Genomic DNA, 20,514 nt, shown 5'->3' with positions numbered 1-20,514 from the left:
GTAGGTAGCTTATCGGCAAATCATTTTAAAACACTTGTGATTGTTGTAGAAGGGCAGTGGTGTTTGTAAGTTGATGCGACACAGCCTCGAGTGTTGCCTCTCCCTGTTTTATCTGTAATGTGTGTCTGTTTGTTTGTTGTTTAACGCTGCACTCAGCAATATTCCACCTATATGACGGTGGTCTGTAAATAATCAAGTCTGGTCCATACAATCCTGTGATTGACATCATGAGCATCGATCACAGCAATTGGGATATGATGACATCTGTAACTGGGAGCGCAATGACCTCCGACCTGTCTATTTCTGTCCCGCAAACCGTTGTGTCCGATATCCGATTTTCTATCCCGTTATATTCTCAACCTTTCCTCTCCCATCTCCAAGATTAATTAACGTGACGTCATAGAGCGCTAGTTACACTGGCCCGTACCAGTCTGCTCCTTGTAACTCAACTTATCAAGCCCAAAATTGATTAACTAACCATCCGCTTAGTGACTTCTACACAGTTTGGACCTTGTTCCCTCAGCCAATACCATTTATCCCCCCTTTGAACACTTCCCAAACTACCAACTACGCCACCCGTGCCTTACTTCCCACACTTACTCTACCAGTCCCTCGTAAATAAATTGCATTGTATCCTGTCATCATTTGATTCTTACATAGACCCGAGATATACCATCTTTTTCAGGTATACTGTCTCTTGTCGTCTTTTCCATATTTTAATCACATAAATTCTTTGCTACTTGCGCTCCTAGTTTGACACAGCTCGAGTACATTCATATACACTAAGTAAAACAAGTTTACATGTCCAATTACGTTTCTTTTAAAAATTCTAACATTCTCTATCAATTATTTATTAATGACATAAAATAAAAACCTGGAGTGTAACCCCAGGTCACAGTACCATTTTGAGTAACGATGTCTCTTGTGGATTTGGAGAATCATTCAACTTCTGATTATGACTTGGCATATTAATAATGCAATATTGTCGTAATTTATTTGTATTGTGGTATTAATACATTCTTCTTAACTGCAGTTAGATTGTTTAGTAAATCCATTTTAATTGTGCGAGTGGTTTTGAGGTAAACGCCTTTGCTTCACCTTGTCTCTTAACAGCGTTCTTTTTCAACTGATCTTCCCTTAACTAACCTGCTAGGTACGCTGACAAAGCCGGTACAATCTTAAAACTTATAGTGCATGTTGTACAGACAGTAAACCAGTACATCCTTCTCCTTTATCAGTAACGTAAAATGTGGTGTATGGAGAATATATCTTTTCACCTAAACAATGACATGTCTTATATTGTTATAGTAAACCACTAAATGGGTACGGGTATATGGTGCTGTTTCTAATATGGTGAAGCAAGGCACTGGGTTCTGCTAATTGTACCCGACAGTTCACATTGTTGACGTTTTGCAATTGGTATTTCAAGTATTGCCCTTTATGCTTGAATATTACACAAGAAATTATTTTAAATTGTGTGTTTAAAGAATGGGGAAAACCAATTGAGATGCTCGGTATTTACAGGTAACAACATTAAAAACAACATATCAACAAATACAGTATCGTTCTTAATGAATGTTTAGTCTCCGATCTGTAAGCTTTGTTTATGATATTATTTTTCTCCTTTATATCACCTTCCAATACAACAAATAACGCAACACTCTCTTGATTGCTATGCAGTGCACCACACCACACCGTTTAAATCAACATTAATATCACATTTACATATTCACATCCATGATATACACAATATCTAACATATGACATTGAATAAATTGACAACATACAAATACTGACGACGAGTCTCGATTAACGCGACGAGCTTCAAATATACGTTGCAACGAGCCCTACAAAAGGCAACAAGCCATAATCAGTGGTAATAAAATATCATGAGCAACGAGCTACTGTTTCCATGCGACAGGAATCAATTTCTCATCGCGACAAGCCTCCATGTTTGCGATATTCTCACGGCGACAAGCCTCCATCTTTTGCGACATACCTTGTCGTGGGCGAGAGGCCATCATGGTTAACACCGTTAACCGCACATACTGCAACTTAGAAACAATCATAAATAAAAGTAAAGTTTTCAGTGGCGCACTGCAAGCGAGAATGACCACAGCCAAAAAAGTGTAGGTTTCTGTCTTCCGGAAACCTTCCGGATACCTACCCATTTTGGATCCGGCCCGGATATCTTCCGGAAACCTTCCCAAGAAAATGTCAAAAGTTGGGGGGTGCATTTTGTTCACTTAAGTGTGAAACACATAAAAAAACTATATTGAAAATACCAAGAAATTTGAAGGTTGCTAAAGGCATCTGGTAGGTTTCCGGAAGGTTTCCGGCAAGTATCCGGATGCAAATTTTCTTCATGTCTTGTTTCTGGTAAATAATGTTAGCCTGTGCATAACAGATAGCTGTTGTAATATTCTGTGTTACTTTAATGGTAAATATTCTCCTAAAACATTTTTGGAGAAGACAATTGTTCAATTTCATATATTGTTCTTTTCAGATGTTAATGGTATTTAATGAACAAACATCAGTTCTCGTATAATGATATCCTTAAATTTCGTGTCCAGACTTCCAGTTTGTACTGAGAAAAAGAAAAAGTCATTGACAATGTGCTCACTTGGGCCTTTGGTCCTAGTGAGATGATAATGCGACTATTTGTAACGGTACATGTACTTGTTATATCAAAAATGCTAACTTCATTGAAATTTATCTCACCCTAGTGTTATGGTACTACAGTGAGCTCTTCCTCAGTTACTGTGAATTCGTTTTTTAAAAGAGATTGAGAGTTAATTTGACACTGGAGTTGTAACCACTGCCTTGATCTTACACTTCAACCCTTCATGAGTTATCACTTTTGAGTGTGAATTTGACCTTCAATATCAGTGTGGCTATTTTAAAAACATTTCAAAGAGCTATCCAGCACAAAAACCAAACATGCAGTCCTTTGGTAGAATTCAACATATCATTGACAAAAATATGAAAATAATATAACCAGTATATGCATAAAAGTTCCGAAGATTTCTGCAGAAAAGGCAATTTAGGGGAAAATGTAGTATATATAGGTCACGCACGACCTTTTTTCCAACTTCGACCCCTGCCCAAAGGAAGAGTTAGACCACAAACAAACATTTTGTCTGGTTGTGACTTTGACATAACAGATCAATGTGTCATCAGACGTTCTCAGAGCTAAGTAAACAAGTGTTATATATTCCTGAGATGCCCAAGCAATGCATAGTTTCATAAGATAAGTGTGGCTATTAAACTGAGGCAAAATCATGAAACATCCCCATTTACACAGCTGGCAAATGAAACATAAGCACGACAAATTATCAATTTCTTTTATTCATATGCCTATAGTATATCGCACATTGAACAGTGTTCTCATGATGGTTCCTGATGCAGTATGCAATTTCATCCTATTCTTCAATACTCAAAACAGAGTGTGATAACTGTTCGCTTGACAGTACCTACGGATAATGTTCACCAGTTCAGAGAACTTACTTTCCCTCAATCCTCTTTTTCTTTCTATATTGCCATGGATGAACAGGAACCAGGATGAGGGTATGCCAGTTGGACAATCTCTGCTGCATTGTGTTAGTAGAATTGTGAACTTTCCATTTGCTGTTTGGGTCAACATTGAAAGATAATACGTCCCATTTATCATTCCTGTCAAGTGTTTACCACATGGCTCAAGACAAGAATTTCTAGAATGTCCTGTAATCAAAGCTATCGGACTTCTTTTACTGACAGTTTTTGGAGCTACACAGTCCAAAATGTTTTAATGCACAAAACACACGCGCTGTACATTTGAGGTTTTTTAGGGGGGGGTATGAAGTTTATATGGGACTTTTCCCCTCCCTGTTCTGAAACATCTTTGTAGCTTGAACAGATGATATATACTGAAGTAAGTAAATCAATATACTTCCATTAATTGGACTCTGCCTACATGAAAATAACATGCTTAAGTTTTATTCCATTGATTCAAGTGTGTACTAGCGAACACGCTAAAAGTATATCCTCATAAGTGAGTGAGTATGGTTTTATGCCGCTTTTAGCAATATTCCAACAATATCACGGTGGGGGGCACCAGAAATGGGCTTCACACATTGTACCCATGTCGGGAATCGAACCACGGTCTTCGGCGTAACGAGCGAAAGCTTTAACCACTAGGCTACCCGACCACCCCTTGTACAGTTCAGCAGCGGAATGATGTATAATAATTCTTTCCTGATATTTTCCGGTGTTGTGTTCATGGTTATTCACAGTCAATATTATGAAATGTGTATACAGTTGAAACGTAGCAACAGACACCAACGAACCATGAGACTATCGTTGTCACAACAAAACATATTTTGCGGCTAACATGTAAGTGGTGGTGTTTGTTCACTGCACATCAACGTTCAAGTTGACGATATAATTTATTCATCTGGAATACATTTGTAAAGCCAAACCACAGTGGCCCATTGACAACGAGAAGCTGATGATCATTGTGTTTCACTCTATAACATTGGATTCACTCCAGAATATTCGATATTAACATGTACCACTGGAACACATATAATTATTTGGTTGATTTGATTGATTTGTTGTTTAACGCCGCACTCAGCAATATTCCAGCTATATGACAGCGGTCTGTAAAATAATCGAATCTGGACCAGACAATCCAGTGATTAATATGATGAGCATCGATGGACGCAATTGGGATCGATGACATGTATCAACGGTCATGTCCATTGGATGTCTCAAACAACAAACTTTTGTAATCAGTGGCGTTGTTGTTGTTTTTTGCCAAAGGTGTTCTTGCAGTAAAGTGTTGGCTGAGCATGCCACAGACTCGAGTTCCATTCCAAATGTGGTTCTCACTCATTCCAGTGACGTATTCACATTTGTGTATACATTGCGGATATTCTCAGGAACTTTGGTTGTTCCTAATTGTTACTAATTAAAGAAGGAGCACGGGTGGCCCAGTCGTGAGAGGCGCAGCGATTCGCTGTGCAGAGTTGCGTCCTTTGGGCACGCAAGAAACCTATGATTGTGGGTTCGAATCCCGGTCAGCACCATACCTGTGCTCGTAGGTTTCACCGAAGTGGTATGCTGTGATATAACTGGAATACTGTTAAAAGCGGCGTTAAACCCAACTCACTCACTCTTAATACTATCATGTACGTTGAATGTAAAGGGTACCATTTTGAAAATATTTTCTAGATCTATGTGTTCGGAATCAACAGATTGAAGTGTACCCTATAACCCATAAAGACATATGCATATAAACTATAATATACCTACTGATCTCTAGATGACAATGAATTCCATATGAAAATGAAATAAGCCTGGTAATACGTCCCTTCATGTTCTTATCGATTGTTCCAAGGCTAGATTTTCGATTTTCTATCTGGCTCCTCATAATAGGGTGATGTAAATCATAAATAGAACCACAGCCATTTCCTGGGAAAGAGTGGGAAAAACCAATGGGGGTGTCAGGTATTTTCAGGTACCAACATTAAAAACATCATGTCAACAAAAACAAGTTCGTTCTTTATTAATATATAATCTCCGATCTGTAAGCTTTATTCATATTATTACACATGTATTTTTATCAGACCCACATGTTTCGTGATTTCTCTCCTATTTTCCCAGTACTCAAAATCGACTTGCCTTGTGCAATTCCCTGGAAGTTATCGATTATATATAGGATGACAATGAAACTTGCGCAATGTATCACACGTGACTATATGGCTTGTTTGGTCTCCTGGTAACCGAGGTGTTTGTGTAGACTTGATCACCGACGAGCTTCTACGTTATGAGGATAGGAAGATCTAGAATAAACTCTGTTGTTCGATGGGAACAGTTGAAGGAGCACTGTGGGTCCTGACCTGTACCTTGTAGAAGGACAGTGGTGTTTGTAAAGTGATGTGACACAGCCTCGAGAGTTGCCTCTCCCTGTTTTATCTATAATGTTTGTCTGTGTGTTTGTTGTTTAACGCTGCACTCAGCATATTCCACCTATATGACGGTGGTCTGTAAATAATCGAGTCTAGTCCATACAAGCCTGTGATTGACATCATGAGCATCGATCACAGCAATTGGGATATGATGACATCTGCAACTGGAAGCACAATGACCTCCGACCTGTCTTTTTCTGTCCCGCAAACCGTTGTGTCCGATATCCGATTTCCCATCCCGTTATATTCTCAACCTATCCTCTCCCATCTTCCACGAATAATTAACGTGACGTCATATACCCCTTAATTACACTTGCCCGTACCAGTCTGCTCCTTGTAACTCAACTTATAAAGCCAACTTGTGATTATGACTTTGCATATTAATAATGCCATATTGTCGTAATGAATTATTTGTATTGTGGTATTAATACATTCTTCTTAACTGCAGTTAGATTGTTTAGTATGTCCATTTTAATTGTGCGAGTGGTTTTGAGGTAAACGCCTTTGCTTCAGCCTTGCCTCTTAACAGTGTTCTTTTTCAACTGATCTTCCCTTAACTAATCTGCTAGGTACGCTGACAAAGCCGGTACAATCTTAAAACTTATAGCGTATGTTGTACAGACAGTAAACCAGTACATCCTTCGCCTTTATCAGTAACGTAAAATGTGGTGTATTGTTATAGTAAACCACTAAATTGGTGCGGGTATATGGTGCCGTTTCTGATATGGTGAAGTGAGGCACTGGGTTCTGCTAATTGTCCCCTACAGTTCACATTGTTGACGTTTTGCAATTGGTATTTCAAGTATTGCCCTTTATGCTTGAATATTACACAAGAAAATATTTTAATTGTGTGTTTAAAGAATGGGGAAAACCAATTGAGATGTTCGGTATTTACAGGTAACAACATTAAACACAACATATCAACAAATACAGTATCGTTCTTAATGAATGTTTAGTCTCCGATCTGTAAGCTTCAATAAACTCTTCCCTCAAACGAGTATATGACATACTTGAATTTTGTTTTCTTAAGACGTAAGATGTCTTACACTTTGATAAGTTTCTCAAAAGATACTCTTGTGACTCATTATCAATACAAGCCGCTTCAACATATTTTTCTAACCAAGAAACGGGGCATAGCTTCCCTCTTGTTCTGCTTATTAATAACCAGGCACCAGCTCGATACATATCAGTTTTCGATTTGTCAATAAACACTGTCATATAAGATTCGTAAAAAATAATATCACATTCTTCAAATTGAGAAGCTCAGCAGATCTCAAAAAGCCGGCATAAGCAACAAAACTCATAGCAACAATGCGAATATCCTTCAAGCAAAAAATTGCTGTGTTGCTTTACATCAACCAATTGCGCTAAAATATCTACAGTAATTGGATATTTTTTACATTTGGGTTTTGAAAGCTTTCTCTTAGCAGCCTCAAGAACATTTCGAACAAGAGAAATATCTGTCGGACTTGGCAGTCCCAACAAAATATGCACATGGCGTATGCTATAAAACGCAGTCTGAACTGATGAAAACGAATCATTACGCTGCATTACAACAACAAGATAAATAGTACAATGCAAAGGCTGAACAGGAACGTCTACACATATGCTGTTTGAATTACCCCACCTTTGCCACGCTTTAAATCCGTAATGGTACCTCCTGCTAGTAGAATCAGCTCGAGCACAATTTAACAAGTATGTAATCTGGTCAGCATTTTCAACGCCAACATGTTAAAATGCAAATGCTCAATACTAAATATTCCCCCTTGACATCTACCTGGCACGTTAGCCTCTCTTTCTCTCGGTAGATAACAGAGATCCAACACTTGTGGTTTGAAGATTAGGACACAATAATGGCCAGTAATTTGCAGAATACCATGCCGGAACTATCAAAGTACCTTTCGCTTTTGACCATTTCATGTGTTTCAACACTCTACTCACGAGGTACACAGGGGGAACTACCCAGTTAGTTACACTATCCCAACTCTGTGTGAACGCATCGATGTATTCACACCCAGGATTCCAAAACCTTGAACAGAATCTGACAGCTTTACAGTTGTAATACGTGGCAAATCTATCGATGTCACATTTATCCAATTTTTGTTCGAGCTCATTGACAATGTGGGTAGCTATACCCCAATCATCATAATCTACAATCCTACTGATATCATCTGCCTTCTGATTCTCTGATCTGGGTATCCATTGAATCTCCATATGAATAGCATGTGACACACGTAAATCAAATATCTCTAAAGCAATTTCCTGCAAATCTGCTTTCATACTTCCTTTAGACACTATGGATTCCACATTGCTGTTATCGGTAAACCATTTTACCCTCTGGGATGTTAGAAATCTGGATAAAGCATGTAATACAAACTTAACCGCTGTTAATTCTCTCCAAGTTGAACTTTGTTCTGCCTCGTCACATGACCATTGACCTTGAGCCCTCTGGTTTCCATATTGACCACAGTAACCACCATATCCCGAAGCACTTGCATCGCTATATACAACAGGAGTCACACCTTGTGTTTCTGATAAAGTACATTGTGGATGCTTATGAATGTTACTTTTCCAAAACTCTAACTGGCGCAAACTAACTTCATTCAATCTGATACTTGCGTTCCATGATGATACATCTAATGTTTGCATACTCATAAACCGAGTCATCAATTGACACACTGAGCCTGTAACCATTTTCATAGAAATAATTTGACCAATCACTGATGCAACATCTCTCACAGAAACCTTCCTTCGAACGCCTATGTCTAACAAACGATCTATCATTTTCAGAACTTTTTCCAATCTTCTGGCCGGAACAGTCAAAGACATACTTTTAGTTTCAATGATAAGACCCAACGACTCAATGCATTGTTGAGGCTCCCAAAAAGATTTTTCTACTTTCGGAACAAATCCTGATTTGATTAAGTCATTCTTTATAGAACCACTTGTAGACACTGCACAATCTTTCGTTTTATCAGACACAATTCCATCATCCAAAAACGTTACAACCTTATGACCTTGAAACTGCCAGTATTTAACCAATTACCTTTCGTAAAAACATATGGGGCGGTTGTTAAGCCAAAGGCTAAAACTAGAAATTTGTAGAATATGCGATTCTGACCTTCTCCCCACGCAAATCCTAAAAAGTCAGTATGTGCAGGCTAAATGTCTATATGATGATAGGCAGAATGAATGTCAAATTTTGATAACCAATCTCCTTTTTCAATATACATCAAAGCTGATGTCCAATCTTCATACTTCACTGAAGCTTTCCAGATATGTTTATTTATAATAGATAAGTCTAGAATAAGTTCTTTCCTCCCTGACGATTGTGTAGCGACTGATAGAGGGCTCACTATATGAGGTTTTACGTCACAAACATGTACGAGACCTTTATGTACTAAATCTTGAATGGCCGAATCAACAAAGTCACTGTTTTTTAATAGCAGATCTGTTATTTCTCTCATCCATCATTGGAGGAGTCGAGTAAAACGGGATCTTGTACCCGTTTTAAATAATTTCTAACACAAAATCTGTTGCTCCGATATACTTGCAAAAAGAAACATTCTCTTTAAGTCTATTCTTCACGCAAATCTAAGCCTGACCCTGCTTATACTCATAATAATCGGTTGTAATTCTAAATGTATCATTATTGAGTGAAGAAGATTCAAAACTACACTTAACTTTTGTCCCGTCTTCTCCGTGATGACTTTCACCTCGTTGATTGTTTGTCTGAGTTGAGCTTGTGCTGGGTGTGGCCGTTGGCGAGTGGACAATGTCGTCTCCAATTCGAGAAGTCACCACAGTGAAAGCAGGCCCCTGTTGACCTCTGACCTCCACGGGCACGAAAAAGTTGAGAACCACCAGCAGCAGACTGACCGTGCATGCTGTCGCTGACCGCTGTTGACGCTGGAATGGGTCGTGATCCATACCTATATGGACGCGCACGTGCATTACGTGCGTTTTTGGCCTTGATTTTCTTGATGGCTTTGTTCTCGGCCCTCGTGATGCGACGGTCATCGTCGGAGTCGTCAGCCAATTCACTGGACACGTAGTTTCTCACAGTCTCCCAGCCTCCCTCGGACGAATCTGCAATCTTTATGTGTTTGTTTCTGTTCTCGATCCTATCTATCTCGTTCTTGACTAACTCAGATACGTAATCACTCTTACCGTACTGAATTCCAAATTCAATTTGTTTAAATGTCTCTAAAGTCTCTTCATTAAAAGAATATTGAATGCGATTGCCCTCACGTGACCATAAGTAATTTTTTTCTGCTTTCAGTTTCTGTAACTCCTTGCTTGTTTTTGAGAATTCTTCTCTTAAACCAGCAACTCTAAGATCTAATCGTTAATCTATACTTTTCGCTATCTCTTCTTAAGATGAATTCAGCTGTTTCAAAATGGCGTCTAACTTGTCGTTGATAGGTGTTTGGGCTTCCATAACAAAAGTAAAGTTTTCAGTGGTGCACTGCAAGCGAGAATGACCACTCTATACATAAGCGCCCTCTACTATTACACAACACCATGTTGTATTTTCCTACGGTAGGAGAAAGTAATTTCTTTCTTATTCGTACCTCAAACGAAAGAAATAATATCAGATGTATTTTTGACAGACCCGCATATTTAATGATTTCTCTTACATATTTTTCCTGTACTCAAAATCATCGACTTGCCTTGTGCTATTCCCTGGAAGTAAGTGATTATGCACAGGTTGACAATGAAACTTGCGCAATGTATCACACGTGACTATATTGATCGGTTAGTGTCCTGGTAACCGAGGTGTTTGTGTAGACTTGATCACCAACGAGCTTCTACATTTTGTGGATAGGAACAACTAGAATTTACTCTGTTGTACGATGGGAACACAGTTTCATTTGAAGGAGCACTAGGTCCTGACTTGTAGGCTTACCTCGGTATCTGACACTGCCTGCTTGAGCTCATCATCTGCCGTGAGTTTATTTTTCTGTCTGACGCAACTGAGTGTGACGAGGGATTGGGCTACCGTATTTATATTAATAAGGACAGCGGATGTTTAAAGTATGTTCAAGTATAGGGTGTATACTTTTATGTGTTGACCAGGATATAAGGTGCAATTAGACTTGACTTGAGGTAAGGGGATTTCAGTTGGGAGAATTGCTTGTTATGTAAATGAATGTACAGCTTATGATCTGATTGATTCAAGGGAGTAGCTGTTTTCAGTTAAAGTTGGTAGCTTATCGACAAAGCATTTTAAAACACGTGTGATTGTTTTAGAAGGGCAGTGGTGTTTGTAAAGTGATGTGACACAGCCTCAAGAGTTGCCTCTCCCTGTTTTATCTATAATGTTTGTCTGTTTGTTTGTTGTTTAACGCTGCACTCAGCAATATTCCACCTATATGACGGTGGTCTGTAAATAATCGAGTCTGGTCCATACAATCCTGTGATTGACATCATGAGCACTGATCACAGCAATTGAGATATGATGACATCTGCAACTGGAAGCACAATGACCTTCGACCTGTCTTTTTCTGTCCCACAAACCGTTCTGTCCGATATCCGATTTCCATCCCGTTATACTCTCAACCTTTCCTCTCTCATCTTCCAAGATTAATTAACGTGACGTCATAGAGCGCTAGTAACACTGGCCCGTACCAGTCTGCTCCTTGTAACTCAACTTATCAAGCCCAAGATTGATTAATTAACCATCCACTTAGTGACTTCTACAAGGTTTGGATCTGGTTCCCTCGGCCAATACCATTTATCCCCCTTTTGAGACCTTCCCAAACTACCAACTACGCGACCTGTGCCTTAATCCCACACTTACTCTACCAGTCCCTCGTAAATATATCGCATTGTATCTTGTCATCTTTTGATTCCAACAAAGACCCGAGATATACCATCTCTTTCAGGTATACTGTCCCTTGTCGTCTTTTCCATATTTTAATCACATAAATTCTTTGCTACTTGCGCTCCTAGTTTGACACAGCTCGAGTACATTCATATACACTAAGTAAAACAAGTTTGTATGTCCAATTACCTTTCTTTTAAAAATTAAAAGATTTTCTTTATAGTTATTTATTAAAGACATAAAATAAAAACCGGGTGTGTTACCCCTGGTTACAGTACCATTTTGAATAGCGATGTCTGATGTGGATTTGGAGAATCATACGACTTGTGATTATGACTTTGCATATTAATAATGCCATGTTGTTGTAATGAATTGTTTGTATTGTGGTATTAATACATTCTTCTTTACTGCAGTTGGATTGTTTAGTAAATCAATTGTGCGAGTGGTTTTGAGGTAAACACCTTTGCTTCACCATGCCTCGTAACAGCGTTCTTTTTCAACTGATCTTCCCTTAACTAACCTGCTAGGTACGCTGACAAAGCCGGTACAATCTTATAACTTATAGCGCATGTTGTACAGACAGTCAACCAGTATATCCTTCGCCTTTATCAGTAACGTAAACTGTGGTGTATTGTTATAGTAAACCACTAAACCAACAAATACAGTATCGTTCCAAATGAATATATATTCTCCGATCTGTAAGCTTTGTTCATAATATAATTACACAATGTCATGTATTTTCGACAGACGCGCAAATTTAATGATTTCAAAGTCAACACAAACACCTCGGTTACCAGGACACTAACCGATCAATACAGTCACGTGTGATACATTGCGCAAGTTTCATCGTTAACCTGTGCATAATCAATAACTTCCAGGGAATAGCACAAGGCAAGTCGATTTTGAGTACAGGGAAAATATGTAAGAGAAATCATTAAATATGCGGGTCTGTCAAAAACACATCTGTAATAATATCATAAACAAAGCTTACAGATCGGAGACAAAACATTCCTTAAGAACGATACTGTATTTGTGTTGATGTGTTGTTTTTAATGTTGCTACATGAAAATACCTACTACCCCTATTGATTTTCCGCACTCTTTCCCCAAAATGGCTGTGGTTATATATATGCTTTACATCACCCTATTATGAGGAGCGGCAGAGAAAATCGTTGAATTATTCTTGGAACAATCGATAAAAAACATGAAGGGATGTATTTCCAAGTTTTCCTATGCATTGAATGCATTGTTATTGAGAGATCTGTAGGTATATTTTAGTTTTTATGCATATCTATTTAGGGGATATATGGGTCTGTCAAGTCTGTCGATTGCAAACAAATAGATTTAGAAAAAAAAATCAAAATGGCACCAGTTACATTCAACTTAGCTAATACTATCAAGAAACAAACATAACCGATTTGTTCACAAACGGGTGATCAAAGTAAATATATTATCAGCAGGATGTTTGACAACACTTATGCTTACCCCTCATCAAACAATTTATATAAGTGGGTAAATGTTTAAACGTTAAGTGAAAGTCATAAGGACAGGTATGTGTGATTGTATCCGCTCTCCACCTCAGCAGTGACTTCTACTTTCGTTATTGAGTTGGCAAATGAGGTAACTCTTCCAAGAACATGAGTCAGGGAGTATTCACCTCAGATCAACCTCAGGCTGTTGTGATGCGCACACGCCCTCCCCTGGAACCGGAAGTGCAGCCATCTTGCGCATGCGCAGAACCACTTCCTGCTCCCATAAATTCGTTCGGCTACCATAACATCGAACATAACTACTCCCGTGTTATTCGAAGACAATTGAAGCCTGGAAATCTGAAGATATTTTTAGAGGATATGCGGATTTCTTGGAGTGCTATGATAAGTGTTTGGAGTTTGTTTAGAGCGATAAGTTCCTTAAGCTCATATCCATTTGCTTGGAGACCATTGTAGGAGCAAACTGCTGATTCAAGGATTCTTCTGTGAGAGGTTGGAATTCTTCGCCTGGTGTTATGACGTATTGTGTGACTCGTATATGGTTGCTGGTTTTGAGGGGTCTGATTATTTGATGTGTTTGTTTATTTTAAGGATGTGTTGCTTAATGGGACAGGTGTTTTGGGCAGCTGTGTTAGCGAAGACGAGTAATGTTTTTTTTATATACATCTTTATTTCTTGTAATAAGAAGACTATTCTCCAAATGCATTTGAAAAGGGACTACCTTTTTTCCTTGGGTGGGTCTGATTTATGATTTGTTTGTTTATTTTAAGGACGTGTTGCTTAATGGGACAGGGGTTTTGGGTAGCTGTGTAAGCAAAGACGAGTAATGTTTATCTATATACATCTTTATTTCTTGTAATAAGAAGACTTTTCTCCAAATGCATTTGAAAAGGAACTACTTTTTTCCTGGGGACTATTGAAAATAAATCATCACATATTTCTTACTTCAAACTTGTTAGTTTTCATTCATTATTAAAGGGGCACTGAATTCACGCAATTCCCCGTGACTGGTTGTTGCCTTTGTTATTGTTTTTTCCCAGTGAGTACCCGGATGTATAGCAGAAATCTAGACTAGTTCGCGACCTCTGCTGCGCCATTCGTAAGCGCATTAGTCACTTTTATGTGTAGTAATAAGGGCGTATGGTCACATTGATCAACAAGATGAAATACAGTTTTCGAGATAATAAGGAAATGTAGGTATCTTTGTGGGTAGCATCGGTAATGGTGACGAAGTTTGGATAAGTCACTTGCTTGGTAATTTTGCGATTTTTGTTTACACTATTTCGACTTGCAACACAAAGTAAATATTTCACCTGAGCATTGCTTTTTTATTGTGTGTATATTTTTTACTGTCAAAATGTGTAACAAATTTATTAAACGTCTAAATATTCAGTTATTTTACAAAGTTACTGAAACACATTTCCATCTGTATTATTATGATAACGAATTCCAAACATTTTGATGTTTAATGTCATCACCAAGAGACTGAAAATGTTACGTTTAAAAGTACATTTCTATGTTGTTTGGCTTTAAATCCTACATAATAATCTGTAATGTTTGTAGGCCCTTTTGATCGTCTTAATCAATCTGGACAGATTTTTTAGTCAAAATGACTGAAATATTTACACATTTTATAAATTGCCTGAGAGAATCACATTTTACAAATTGACGGTAATATACACAAAGGAAAAGACCTGTGAAAACAACGTTTATTGCGCATTGAAGAATTTCCCAACCAAGACGTAGAGAAGCAAGAACGAATCGATTCAAATGAAGGAAAACAAAATGCAAATACCATAATTACAACCTACCAAATTTATGTGTATAAATTTTAGGAGCTTCCTTGTTCGAGGAATGTATCCGTGAATATCCACACAAGGGAACAATATCCCACTCGTCTGCAGCTGTACAAAGAAACTTATTCGATGTCACGTGTCTCTGTAACAAGCAAATATTTTCAAAGATATACATCGTTTCGGGATATTATAACCCGTGTTCGTTTCTCAACTGATCACTGAGATTGTTTCAGGTGTTTCACATAGGTGTCAAGTCTCAAGGGTCGGCTGAGAAAGCCCACGTGACAACTATTTTCATAACGTCCACGGTTCCTAAAAAAACTATTGAGTGATTGCTAACAATGATCAATCAACGTATTATCAGTTAACCCTTTAAACAAAGTATGTTGTTTTAAAATCGGCACTTCACGCCATGATATGAGTGTATTCCCTTCGTTTTAGTAAACCTAGACATGTAAACACTCACTTTGACATATCCACTGTGCAAGATAACAGTGATTAATCAATCAACGTATTTTCTGTTAATCCTTTGATGACTACGTACGATCCGTTGATTTACAAAAAATGTAAATCAACTGATCATTCATCTCTTGCTGGGCTGCCACGTGCATATTACATAACACACTTTTCAACTCACTTCAAACCTGGATTTAGATTGAATAATTACCCCAGACACAATAAATGCCAAATGGGAACCTTTGTCAGGTATTCTAAGTGGTGCTACCACTAATTGTACCTGTAATAAATTCATTAACTGAGCATCAAGTGATTGACGACAAATACACAAGTGTAGTTTATACGAGAAAACGTGGATGACAACAAGGGAGTAGTAATCTTATTATCGACGCAATCCGAAATCCGAAAATGCTTTCACTGCATGGATACTTTTTTTAGTATTAAACTATAACAATCTGGGGTATTTCCAAATGACGACATCCGATGAGCTCCGTCGTTCTTTTTGTCTGTTTGTTTAGGCTGAAGAAATTAATTAACATGCGCCTTTTGTCGAAATATTTATAGATCACAGTTAACCAATCAGTGTTAATGCAAAAATACGTAAAACCAATATTGCCTCAAGCCTCCAAGTTTATTTAGCTGTCCATGCAGACGGTAGCCCAGTCTCTGGTCACGCTCAGTTGCGTTGCGTATCATCCGGGTACTCACGGGGGGGAAAACAATAACAAAGGCAACAACCAGTCCAAAGAATTGCGTTAGATCAGTGCCCCTTTAACTTTCGTCAGTTGCTCGGTATGGTCAGCTCAAAGTGATATGTTGTCTAAATCAGGAACTATCTGTTTCCAGTGTCTCCTAAGGTAATTTATAGAACAATTCTCAATGAATTAGTTTAAATTGCTAGAAAAAAACATCCGACATCATCCTGAGGTGTTGCATCCGTCATTAAAGTTTAAACTCAGCAATTTATCCCTCTCTCTAAACACAGGACCACGATCACACTGACGTGTTACAAAACACAACAATACCAATGTCATTGAATAAATTGTTCTCACTCTCCTTACAAACGTAACTAAATGAAATATTTGGGTGTCGGGTATTAACCTTCTAGGTGTGGGGTAATGGCTGATGGGGTATTTCCATGTGGGGTACTGTACCTATGTTGGGCATTGTACCCATGTGGGGCATTGTACCCATGTGGGGCATTGTACCCATGTGGGGTACTGTACCCATGTGGGGTATTGTACCCATGTAGGGCCTTGTACCCATGTGGGGTATTGTACCCATATGGGGTATTGTACCCATGTGGAGCCTTGTACCTATGTGGGGTATTGTACCCATGTAGGGCATTGTACCAATGTGAGGTATTGTACCCATGTGGGGTATTGTGCCCATGTGGGGTATTGTACCCATGTGGGGCATTGTACCCATGTGGGATATTGTACCCATGTGGGGTATTGTTCCCATGTTTGGCATTTTTTCCCATGTTGGGTATTGTACTCATGTGGGGCGTTGAACCCATGTAGGGTATTGTACCCTTGTGGGGTATTGTACCCATGATGGGCATTGTACCCATGTGGGGCATTGTTCCCATGATGGGCATTGTACCCAATTGGGGCATTGTTCCCATGTGGGGTATTGTACCTATGTGGAGTATTGTTCCCATGTGGGGTATTGTACCCATGTGGGACATTGTACCCATGAGGGGCATTGTACCCATGTTGGGCATTGTACCTATGTGAGGTATTGTACCCATGTGGAGTATTGTACCCATGTGGGGCATTGTACTCATGTGGGGGATTGTACCCATGTGAGGTATTGTACCCATGTGGAGTATTGTACCCATGTGGGGCATTGTTCCCATGTGAGGTATTGAACCAATGTGGGTTATTGTACCCATGTGGGACCTTGTACCCATGAGGGGCATTGTACCCATGTGGGGCATTGTACCCATGTGAGGTATTGTACCCATGTGGGGCATTGTACCACTGAGGGGCATTATACCTATGTGGAGCATTGTACCCAATGTGGAGCATTGTACCCATGTGGGGCATTGTACCGATGTGTGGCATTGTACCAATGTGGAGCATTGTACCCATGTGGGACATTGTACCCACGTGGGGTATTGTACCCATGTGTTGCATTGTACCCATCTGTGGCATTGTACCCATGTGTGGCATTGTACCCATGTGGAGCATTGTACCCATGTGGAGCATTGTACCCATGTGGGGCATTGTACCCATGTGGGGCATTGTAACACTGAGGGGCATTGTACCCATGTGGAGCATTGTACCCAATGTGGAGCATTGTACCCATGTGGGGCATTGTACCGATGTGTGGCATTGTACCGATGTGTGGCAGTGTACCCATGTGGGGCATTGTACCGATGTGTGGCATTGTACCGATGTGTGGCATTGTACCCATGTGGGGCATTGTACCCACGTGGGGTATTGTACCCATGTGTTGCATTGTACACTTGTGTGGCATTGTACCCATGTGTGGCATTGTACCCATGTGGAGCATTGTACCCATGTGGAGCATTGTACCCATGTGGGGCATTGTACCCATGTGGGGCATTCTACCCATGTGGGGCATTGTACCCATGTGGAACATTGTACCCATGTGTGGCATTGTACCCATGTGTGGCATTGTACCCATTTGTGGCATTGTACCCATGTGGAGCATTGTACCCATGTGGGGTATTGTATTCATGTGGAGTATTGTACCCATGTGTGGCATTGTACCAATGTGGCGCATTGTACCCATGTGGGGTATTGTACCCATGTGGAGCATTGTACCCATGTGGGACATTGTATCCATGTGGAGCATTGTACCCATGTGGAGCATTGTACCCATGTGGAGCATTGTACCCATGTGTGGCATTGTACCCATGTGGAGCATTGTACCCATGTGGAGCATTGTACCCATGTGGGGCATTGTACCCATGTGGGGCATTGTAACACTGAGGGGCATTGTACCCATGTGGAGCATTGTACCCAATGTGGAGCATTATACCCATGTGGGGCATTGTACCGATGTGTGGCATTGTACCAATGTGTGGCAGTGTACCCATGTGGGGCATTGTACCGATGTGTGGCATTGTACCGATGTGTGGCATTGTACCCATGTGGGGCATTGTACCCACGTGGGGTATTGTACCCATGTGTTGCATTGTACCCATGTGTGGCATTGTACCGATGTGTGGCATTGTACCCATGTGGAGCATTGTACCCATGTGGAACATTGTACCCATGTGGGGCATTGTACCCATGTGGGGCATTCTACCCATGTGGGGCATTGTACCCATGTGGAGCATTGTACCCATGTGTGGCATTGTACCCATGTGTGGCATTGTACCCATTTGTGGCATTGTACCCATGTGGGGTATTGTACTCATGTGGAGTATTGTACCCATGTGTGGCATTGTACTAATGTGGAGCATTGTGCCCATGTGGGGTATTGTACCCATGTGGAGCATTGTACCCATGTGGGACATTGTATCCAAGTGGAGCATTGTACCCATGTGGGGCATTGTACCCATGTGGAGCATTGTACCCATGTGTGGCATTGTACCCATGTGTGGCAGTGTACCCATGTGGAGCATTGTACCCATGTGGAGCATTGTACCCATGTGGGGCAGTGTACCCATGTGAGGCATTCTACCCATGTGGAGCATTGTACCGATGTGTGGCATTGTACCCATTTGTGGCATTGTACCCATGTGGAGCATTGTACCCATGTGGGGTATTGTATTCATGTGGAGTATTGTACCCATGTGTGGCATTGTACCAATGTGGCGCATTGTACCCATGTGGGGTATTGTACCCATGTGGAGCATTGTACCCATGTGGGACATTGTATCCATGTGGAGCATTGTACCCATGTGGAGCATTGTACCCATGTGGAGCATTGTACCCATGTGTGGCATTGTACCCATGTGGAGCATTGTACCCATGTGGAGCATTGTACCCATGTGGGGCATTGTACCCATGTGGGGCATTGTAACACTGAGGGGCATTGTACCCATGTGGAGCATTGTACCCAATGTGGAGCATTATACCCATGTGTGGCATTGTACCGATGTGTGGCATTGTACCGATGTGTGGCAGTGTACCCATGTGGGGCATTGTACCGATGTGTGGCATTGTACCGATGTGTGGCATTGTACCCATGTGGGGCATTGTACCCACGTGGGGTATTGTACCCATGTGTTGCATTGTACCCATGTGTGGCATTGTACCGATGTGTGGCATTGTACCCATGTGGAGCATTGTACCCATGTGGAACATTGTACCCATGTGGGGCATTGTACCCATGTGGGGCATTCTACCCATGTGGGGCATTGTACCCATGTGGAGCATTGTACCCATGTTTGGCATTGTACCCATGTGTGGCATTGTACCCATTTGTGGCATTGTACCCATGTGGGGTATTGTACTCATGTGGAGTATTGTACCCATGTGTGGCATTGTACTAATGTGGAGCATTGTGCCCATGTGGGGTATTGTACCCATGTGGAGCATTGTACCCATGTGGGACATTGTATCCAAGTGGAGCATTGTACCCATGTGGGGCATTGTACCCATGTGGAGCATTGTACCCATGTGTGGCATTGTACCCATGTGTGGCAGTGTACCCATGTGGAGCATTGTACCCATGTGGAGCATTGTACCCATGTGGGGCAGTGTACCCATGTGAGGCATTCTACCCATGTGGAGCATTGTACCGATGTGGGGCATTGTACCCATGTGTTGCATTGTACCCATGTGGAGCATTGTACCCAATGTGGAGCATTGTACCCATGTGGGGCATTGTACCGATGTGTGGCATTGTACCCATGTGGAGCATTGTACCCATGTGGGGTATTGTACCCATGTGTTGCATTGTACCCATGTGGAGCATTGTACCCATGTGGGGCATTGTACCCATGTGGAGCATTGTACCCATGTGGGGTAATGTACCCATGTGGAGCATTGTACCCATGTGGAGCATTGTACCCAT

General features: G+C 40.4%; 1 protein-coding gene and 1 pseudogene across 4 annotated transcripts in view; one reads left to right on the top strand and one right to left on the bottom strand.

The window, feature by feature from the left end:
• LOC139447220 (serine/threonine-protein phosphatase 6 regulatory ankyrin repeat subunit B-like) overlaps positions 1-20,514 on the top strand; it is a 50,993-nt gene that overhangs the window by 12,795 nt on the left and 17,684 nt on the right. The window lies entirely within an intron of this gene.
• LOC139449021 (uncharacterized) lies at positions 2,036-13,496 on the bottom strand (annotated as a pseudogene).

Source organism: Haliotis cracherodii, unplaced genomic scaffold (assembly GCF_022045235.1).
Source record: "Haliotis cracherodii isolate W230 unplaced genomic scaffold, xgHalCrac1.p SCAF_7, whole genome shotgun sequence".
Lineage (NCBI taxonomy): Eukaryota > Metazoa > Mollusca > Gastropoda > Lepetellida > Haliotidae > Haliotis > Haliotis cracherodii.
Note: the sequence above shows the minus strand (reverse complement) of the source record. Positions and strands in the feature narration are given on the sequence as shown.